Raw genomic sequence first — 9,484 nt, 5'->3', positions numbered from 1 at the left:
AGTGATGTACGCACGATGAACGGCTTGGTTGCCCGCTGCTGGAGCCACCCCGCTGCTGCGCCATCAGGATTCAGGAGTACTCTACCCCCGTAAACGAAGATCAAAGCAGATGGAAATCGGCTTCTCAGTTCACTACTCCTGATCTTGCCACTCGTTGCTCAGTTTGGGGCCCTTTATACAATGCTTTTGGGGGTGGTGTTAGAGTGATTTTTCGATTGGGTCGATTTATTCACCATTAATTGACCAGGGACGATATCTATCCTTGCTTACTTCCACGATATATCATTTGCATTGAGCAAATTAAAGGAGTACATTTATGATCCTCGTCCGTTTTAGATTACAGGTTGTAAAGTTTTGGCCGGGCCGCTGACCAGCGTTACAACCGTGGAACATGGAAATGCCAGGGAAAAAAGGTCAATGCAGGGGATGTTTTGGTAAAAATGGAAAAAAATCGTGGTCGGCAGGATTCGAACCTGCGCGGGCAGAGCCCACATGATTTCTAGTCATGCCCGATAACCACTCCGGCACGACCACTTTGGTTTTGTGTAAGTGCAGTACTCTCTCTCTTTGGTCAGAAGGAATACGTAAGCACGGGTCAAGGGTTGGGCCCTTTTTTTAGCACGTAGCATTGCAGTGATAGCATTTATGAACCAACATTTTGTATGGAACCAATCGATCCTTTTGTGAACTTTTTGGTGGCAATTGTTTGCGCGATGTGGTGCTCACTAAAAATCAAGATCTAGGTATCTCTTCCTGCAAGAAATCAGTGGGTTATTGTTCTCAAAAAAAAAAATCAGTGGGTTATTTCTTCAAAGATGTGTATGTTTGTAATGAGCAACTTATTTTGCTGCAATCCAGTGATGTTATCCCTCAATCATGAACAAAAATCTTTTATTTCGTACATATGTTGATGAATCTGCTATTTCTAATGTATTTTGTGGTTTTCCGCAAGAAATAAATATATTTTGTGGTTGATTAGATATTTCTAGGGCGTAATATATGATGTTCGGTGGTTTAATTCAGAAATTGGTATAGTTATGAGAGAAAATTGCATGTGGTTCACTATGCTCAAAATGCGTGTAAATCTGAGGTCAATTGCTGTGAAAAATAGTCCTACTAATTCATGGAAATAAATGCTAATCACGGCAACGTTGTGACATAATGTGCATTGTTTATTTTATGTGTCACTTGCAATTATGAATCCCTCCAAACTCTATTCCTCCTAGGAATCTTGGATGTTAGTTACTCCACTTGATATTAGACGTTTGTCCTAGGCTGTTGGTCAGATGCGGCGGTTGCTGCGGAAAACCAGCAGCTGGGTGCGAGATTTAGTGTGGCTTTGAAGTTCCCCGTGAAAGTCAGGGTGAGCCTAGTTGTGGTAGCTCATGGCGCTTTCCTTTGTTTGGAATCGGTTATTTGTCGTTTCCGGCTTGTTTCCCTTTTGGGGGTTTTATTTCCTCCCTTTTGGGTTCTTTGTGTTGTACTTTGAGGAGGAGGTGGGAGTATGGGCAATTGGGCAATTGGGGTACGTTATGATGGGCTTATGTGGGTCGTCGGGCGATTTGTAGCATTCGTCATGAAGTAGCATCGACGATGGCTACACACGTTCTTCATGACATGGTGGTAGAAAGAAATCATTTATGGCATCCTGGTTTGACTTTTTTATCAAGGATTAGTTACATTTTTACATTATTACATGCATACCATTTTCACGGATTAGATCTCTTTCTACTGAGGAAATGATTAACCCTAACTGTAGGGTGGCTGCAGCATTCAAACAAGGGCATTGCATATTTGTGCTACATGCTCATCCACATCATGTTCATTCTAATGCCTCACCAAGACTGTGATTTTCTGATCTGGATGAATGATTTCTCTATGTTTATTTTCTTTCAGAGGTTTAATAAGTCATTTAAGATCATTGTTTTCCTTAAGTACTTGAAATGTAAAGTTCATACTCTAAATGCTATGTGCTAATGATGTTGTTTCCTCTACTCTGTAGAATATTCAATGTGAAATGACATCAACAATGTTTTGGTGTTAGTATTTCATATATCAATTACTCTTTATTTCATGCATATCTCTTTATTGTATTCATCTGAGATGAATATGAAGAATTTTATCTTGTCATATAAGCTTACACATAGCATGATATTTGTCTTTTTATAGACCCTCTATGTTGGAGCTAGAGGCATTTTTTTTATCATTTGCGCATGTGACATAGTAAGAGTTATTGTGTTTTTATAGAAACAATACCATAACTTGTTTAACAATGAGCATGTGATTTATTTCATTGTACCTGCAAAATGTTAAGTCTTCATAATTCTTTAGCTTCATACTGCCTTCTTACAGACAAAATATAGGGTGTAGGACACTGCAAGACTTCTTGAGATGGTGTATCAAAGGGTTTCCTCGGTATGATTGAAAACATTGAGCATGCATTGGCAGTCAATTTTTTCCCTACAGCCTTGCATGAACAATTCAAATGACACTGTAAAGATGCAACCATCATTCTTAAAGTTGTGGCACCAAATTACCTTTGCATTTGGCATTCATATTTTGGTTTGCTAGGATCTCACAGTGACCTGAATGTTTTGCAAAGATCTCTTCCGTTTTCAAGGCTTGTTGGTGGGGAGGCACTACCGGTGAACTTCAGTCAATGGGTATCATATATTCTTCATGATCTACTTTTGTCAAGACAATATCAAACCGTCAAGGTAACAAGAGAGTTCACTTTGCGAGGCATCAAGAAGCATCTAGAAAGGATGTCGAGCAGGCATTTGGGGTTCTGCAAGCTCGCTTTCCCATTGTTTGTGGCTATGCAAGATTCTGACACCAATAGAATTTATGGTGCATCATGACCACATGTGTGATCCTACATGACATGATCATAGAGGACAAGCAGGAATAGCCCAAATACTTTCACTATAAGTATGAGGGAAACAAAATTTATATACTGTATATTCATCCAGAGAGGGATGAACAACGACTCGAGAAATTTCTTGAAATGCATAACATATTGAAAACCACGTGGGGCATGAACAACTTCATGATGACCTTGTTGAACATTTGTGGGCGCTCTTTGGGCAATAAACTTCTTCATGATATGTTTTACAGATTTGTTGCATTTTCATATGAACTTAATTTGTATTTGAATTTCAAATCTAATTTCATAAATTGTGATTTCAAAATTATGTTCAATTATGTGTCTCTGAAATAACATTATTTTAATTATTATATTGGAAGATTATGATGAGAACGTTGCATGGAAAACAAAAAAACCCAATGAATCATCCAAGATCTATTCTATGGAGATGCTAGCAGTGAGAGGGGGAGTATCGGCATACCCTTGTAGACCGAAAGCATTAAAATCTAAAGAACGTGGTTGATGTGGTCGTACTCCCTTCGTGATCCAATCTGATCCGGTGCCGAATGGAAGGCACCTCCGAGATGCGCACACATACGGATCGGTTCTCCGCCTTCTTGATCCAGCAAGGGAGGATGGAGAGGTAGATGGGATCTAGGCCAGCACGACGGCGTGGTGTTGGTGGTGGCAGCGGAACTACAACAACGCTTCGCCAAGCGTCTCCGCAAGGAGACGGGGAGGAGTTGGGAGAGACGACGGCCAAGGGTGGCAGGGTAGCTCTCCCCATGTGCCTCCCCTTTATTTTTATAGGCTATGGGGCAGGGAGGGGCGGCCAAAATCTTCCTAGGGCCGTCCACAAGGGAGAAATCATTTTAAACTTAGAGATAACATCTTATCTCTAGATTTAACACTTGAAATTTAGAGATAAAACCTTATCTCTAGATTTAAACGACATGGGCCTTGGGGGCTACTGCGGCCAGACCATGTGGGTTGTATCCTGACCCCACGGTCCATGTGGGCCCTTCCCAGGTCGTTGGGCCCCACGGTGGAACCCCCAGAACCTTCTAGAACATTCCCGGTACTCTATCGAAAATTCCCAAACTTTTCCGGAACACTGAATATGACTTCCCATATATAAATCTTTACCTCCGGACCATCCCGGAGCTCCTCGTGATGTCACAAAACCCATCTGGGACTCCGAACTACTTTCAGACTTCACTATATGAATATCCCAATACTATCCAAGCGTTACCGAACGTTAAGTGTGTGACCCTACGGGTTCGAGAATCATGCAGACATGACCGAGACACCTCTCTGATCAATAATCAATACTGGGACATGGATGCCCATATTGATTGCCACATATTCAATGAAGATCTTTATCAGTTGTACCACGATGTCGACGATTTAGTTAATCCTGTATACAATTCCCTTTGTCCGGCGATATGTTACTTGTCCGGGATTCGATCGCCGGTATCGCCATACCTTGTTCAGTCTTGCTACTGGCAAGTCTCTTTACTCATTCTGTAATACAAGATCCATGTGACCAAACTCATTAGTCACATGCTCGCAAGCCATTCATGATGTTTTATTACCGAGAGGGCCCAGAGGTATCTCTCCGTCACACGGAGCGACAAATCTCAGTCTCGATCCATGCAACCCAACAAACACTTTCCGAAATACCTGTAGAGCATCTTTATGATCACCTAGTTATGAAGTGGCGTCTGATAACCCACAAAGCATTCTTCCGGTATTCGGGAGTGGCATGGTCTCATGGTCTAAGGAACTGATACTTGACATGAAGAAAGTTGTAGCAAATAAACTAAGTGATACGATCTGATGCTAAGATTACGGTTAGGTCTGTCCATCACATCATTCTCCTAAAGATGTGATCCGTTATCAATTGATAACTCGTGTCTATGTTTAGGAAACCTTACCCATCTTTGATCAACGAGCTAGTCTAGTAGAGGATCACTAGGGGCACGGTGTTGTTTATGATCCACACATGTATTTAAGTTTCCGGTCAATACAATTCTAGAATGGATAATAAACATTTATCATGAACTGGGAAATATGGTAATAACATCTTTATTATTGCCTCTAGGGCATATTTACAACGTTCCCCCGCTTGCACTAGAGTTAATAATCTAGTTTACATCGTAATGAACCTAACACCGATAGAGTTCTGGTGTTGATCATGTTTTTCTCGTGGAAGAGGTTTAGTCAACGGGTCTGCAATATTCTGATATATATGTACTTTGCAAAAGTTCTATGTCTCCCTCCTTAATGTAGTCATGGATGGAGTTAGAAGCGGCGTTTGATGTCCTCTGTTTTCTTATGAAACCTTGGTTCCTTGGCAATGGCAATGGCCCCAGTGTTGTCACAAAATATAGCCATTGGATCCGATACACTAGGTAGTCCTATATAGGATATGAATTCCTTCATCTAGACTCCTTCGTGCGTCGCTTTCGAAGCAGCTACATATTCCGCTTCACATGTAGATGCTTCTACCACGCTCTATTTGGAGCTACTCCAACTGACTACTCCACCATTCAAAATAAATATGTATCCGGATTGAGACTGTGAGTCATCTGGATCAATATCGAAGCTTGCATCAATGTAAACCTTTATGATGAGCTCTTCGTCACCTCCATAACGAGAAACATTTCCTTAGTCCTCTTTAGGTACTTAAGAATATTTTTACCGTTGTCCAGTGATCCACTCCTGGATCACTCTAGTACCTGTCTTCTAGACTTATGGAAAGGCACACATCAGGTCTAGTACACAGCATGGCATACATTATAGAGCCTATGGGCTATGGCTGAGGCATAGGGGACAACTTTCATCCTTTCTCTTTCTTCTGTCGTGGTCGGGCTTTGAATCTTACTCAATTTCATACCTTGCAACACAGGCAAGAACCCCTTCTTTGACTGGTCCATTTTGAACTTACAAAATCTTGTCAAGGAATGTGCTTTGTGAAAATCCTACCAGGCCTCTTGATCTATCTCTATAGATCTTGATGCCCAATATGTAAGCAGCCTCACCCAGGAATTTGATTGAAAAACTCTTGTTCAAATAACCCTTTATACTTTCCAGAAATTCTATGTCATTTCCAATCAATAATACGTCATCCACATATAGTATTAGAAATGCTACAGAGCTCCCACTCACTTTCTTGTAAATACAAGCTTCTCCATAAATTTGTATAAAACCAAAAGTTTTGATCACCTAATCAAAGCAAACATTCCAACTCCGAGATGCTTGCACCAGTCCGTAGATGGACCGTTGGAGCTTGCATACCATATAAGCATCCTTAGGATCGACAAAACCTTTCAGTTGCATCATATACGACTCTTCCTTAAGGAAACTGCTACTTTTGAGCTGCGTTTGGGATTTCCTCGAAGAGGAGAGGATATTGAGTACAGTAGATATAAGTATTTCCCTCGGCTAAGAACCAAGGTTATCAATCCAGTAGGAGAATCACACAAAGCCTCGTGAACAGCACCTGCACACAAAAAAGCAAATACTTGCACCCAACGCGAACAAGGGGGTTGTCAATCCCCTCGGTGGTTACTTGCAAGGATTAAATTTCATAGTGGTAGGTAATAAGACAAATTGCGAAACAAAATAATAGAAATAAAATTGCGGCAAGATAGTTTTGTATTTTTATATAAGATAAAAGTAGACGGGGGGCATAGTTTTCACTAGAGGCTTCTCTCTCGAGCACATAGCATACGGTGTGTGAACAAATTACTATTAGGCAATTGATAGAAAAGCGCATAGTTATGACGATATTCAAGGCAATGATCATGTATATAGGCATCACGTCCAAGACAAGTACACTGACTCATGTCTGCATCTACTACTATTACTCCACCCGCCGGCCACTATCTAGCATGCATCTAGGGTGTTAAGTATGAAACAGAGTAACAACTTAAGCAAGATGGCATGATGTAGACAAAGTAAACCCAATCAATATGAATAAACTCCGTCATTTTATCCTTAGTGGCAACAATACAAATACTGAAGGAAATAAGCCCTAGAGGCAATAATAAAGTTGTTATTTTATATTTCCTTATGTCATGATAAATGTTTATCATTCATGCTAGAATTGTATTAACCGGAAACTTGATACATGTGTGGATACATAGACAAAACATTGTGTCCCTAGTAAGCCTCTACTATACTAGCTCGTTAATCAAAGATGGTTAAGTTTCCTAACCATAGACATATGTTGTCATTTGATGAACGGGATCACATCATTAGGAGAATGATGTGATGGACATGACCCATCCGTTAGCTTAGCATATTGATTGTTCAGTTTTATTGCTATTGCTTACTTCATGTCATATACATATTCCTTTGACTATGATATTATGCAACTCCCGGATACTGGAGGAATACCTTGTGTGCTATCAAACTCACAACATAACTGGGTGATTATAAAGATGCTCTACAGCTATCTCCGTAGGTGTTTGTTCAGTTGGCATAGATCAAGATTAGGATTTGTCACTCCGAGTATCGGAGAGGTATCTCTGGGTCCTCTCGGTAATACACATCATAAGAAGCCTTGCAAGCAAAGTGACTAATGAGTTAGTTGTGGGATGATGTATTATGGTACAAGTAAAGAGACTTCCAGTAATGAGATTGAACTATGTATGAAGATACCGGCGATCGAATCTCGGGCAAGTAACATACCGATGGACAAAGGGAATAACGTATGTTGTCATAACGGTTCGGCCGATAAAGATCTTTGTAGAATATGTAGGAGCCAATATGAGCATCCAGGTTCCGCTATTGGTTATTGACCCGAGAGGTGTCTCGCTCATGTCTACATAGTTCTCGAACCCGTAGGGTCCGCATGCTTAACCTTCGATGACGATTTGTATTATATGAGTTATGTGATTTGGTGACCGAATGTTGTTTGGAGTCCCGGATGAGATCACAGACATGATGAGGAGTCTCGAAATGGTCGAGAGGTAAAGATTCATATATAGGACGATGATATTCGGACACTGGAAGTGTTCTGGGGTGTACCGGGTACATATCGGAATACCGGAGGGGTTACCGGAACCCCCGGGAGGTTAATGGGCCACATGGGCCAAAGGGGAAGGGGCGTACCAGCCCACAAGGGACTGGCACACCCCTCCTAGGCCGCCGGCCAAGTGGGAGAAGGAAAGGGAGTAGTTGGCCTCCCCCTTCCTTTCCTCTCCCCTCTCTTCCTTTTCCTTTCTGGCAAATATGGTACGGGGGCGAATTGGAATAGGCCCCCAAGTAGGATTCCTCCTACTTGGGGAGACCCAAGGCTGCTCCCGTCCCCCTCCCACCTATATATAGGTGGGGAGGGGGCGCCTAGAATACACACCAACAATTGTTAGCCGTGTGCGGCGCCCCCCTCCATAGTTTATGCCTCCGGTCATATCTTCGTAGTGCTTAGGCGAAGCCCTGGGCGGATCACATCACCATCACCGTCGCCATGCCATCGTGCTGACGGAACTCATCTTCTTCCTCGACACCTTTGCTGGATCAAGAGGACGAGGGACGTCATCGAGCTGAATGTGTGCAGAACTCAAAGGTGTCGTACGTTCGGTGCATGATCGGTCGGATCTAGAAGAAGTTCGACTACATCAACCGCATTGTCAAACGCTTCCGCTTTCGGTCTACGAGGGTACGTAGACACACTCTTCCCCTCTCATTGCTATGCATCTCCTAGATAGATCTTGCGTGAGCGTAGGAAATTTTTTAAAATTGCATGCTACGTTTCCCGACAAATACGTATCTTGCCCCCTACTTTGTCACTTGGATAGAGCACCACAAGATTGAATCCATCACAAAGCACCTCTCCCATTGCAAGATAAATCAATCTAGTTGGCCAAACCCAACGTATAGATCGGAGGGAAATACAAACCTATAACAATCATGCATAAAAGACTTCAGAGAAGACTCAATATACCAAAGAGCCACCCAAAACACTTTTTTGGTACTCTGCCGAAGGGGGAATCGATCACGGAGGGCTTCTACATCATCCTTGCTGCCTTCCGAGGATGCGTGACTAGTTCACCACAGACCTACGGGTCCATAGCTAGTAGCTAGATGGCTTCTTCTCTCTCTTTGATCTTCAATACAATGTTCTCCTTGATGTTCCTGGAGTTCTATCCGATGTAATCTTCTTTTGTAGTGTGTATGTTGGGATCCGATAATTGTGGGTTTATGATCTGAATATTCATGAGAAGTAATTGAGTCCTTTCTGAATTTTATTATGCATGATTGTTATAGCTTTGTATTTCTTTCTGATATATCTGTTTGGTTTGGCCAACTAGATTGATTTATCTTCAATGGGAGAGGTGCTTTGTGATGGGTTCAATCTTGCGGTGCTCTATCCCAGTGATAGAAAGCGAAAATACATGTATTTGTATTGTTGCCATTAAGGGTAAAACGATGGGGTTTATTCATATTAGTTGAGTTTACTTTGTCTACATCATGCCATCTTGCTTAAGGTGTTACTTTGTTTTTATTAACTTAATACCCTAGATGCATGTTGGATAGCTAGCGGTCGATGGGTGGAGTAATAGTAGTAGATGCAGGTAGGAGTTGGTCTACTTGTCTTGGACGGGATGC

General features: G+C 41.8%; 1 non-coding gene across 1 annotated transcript; it reads right to left on the bottom strand.

Annotated features, from left to right (window-relative positions):
- Nucleotides 1-452: 452 nt before the first annotated feature.
- TRNAS-AGA (transfer RNA serine (anticodon AGA)) lies at nucleotides 453-534 on the bottom strand. The gene has a single exon. It is a non-coding gene; the product is annotated as a tRNA-Ser (tRNA).
- Between the last annotated feature and the right edge of the window lie 8,950 nt (nucleotides 535-9,484).

Source organism: Aegilops tauschii, chromosome 6, assembly GCF_002575655.3.
Source record: "Aegilops tauschii subsp. strangulata cultivar AL8/78 chromosome 6, Aet v6.0, whole genome shotgun sequence".
Lineage (NCBI taxonomy): Eukaryota > Viridiplantae > Streptophyta > Magnoliopsida > Poales > Poaceae > Aegilops > Aegilops tauschii.
This window is presented reverse-complemented; position numbering and strand designations above follow the sequence as displayed.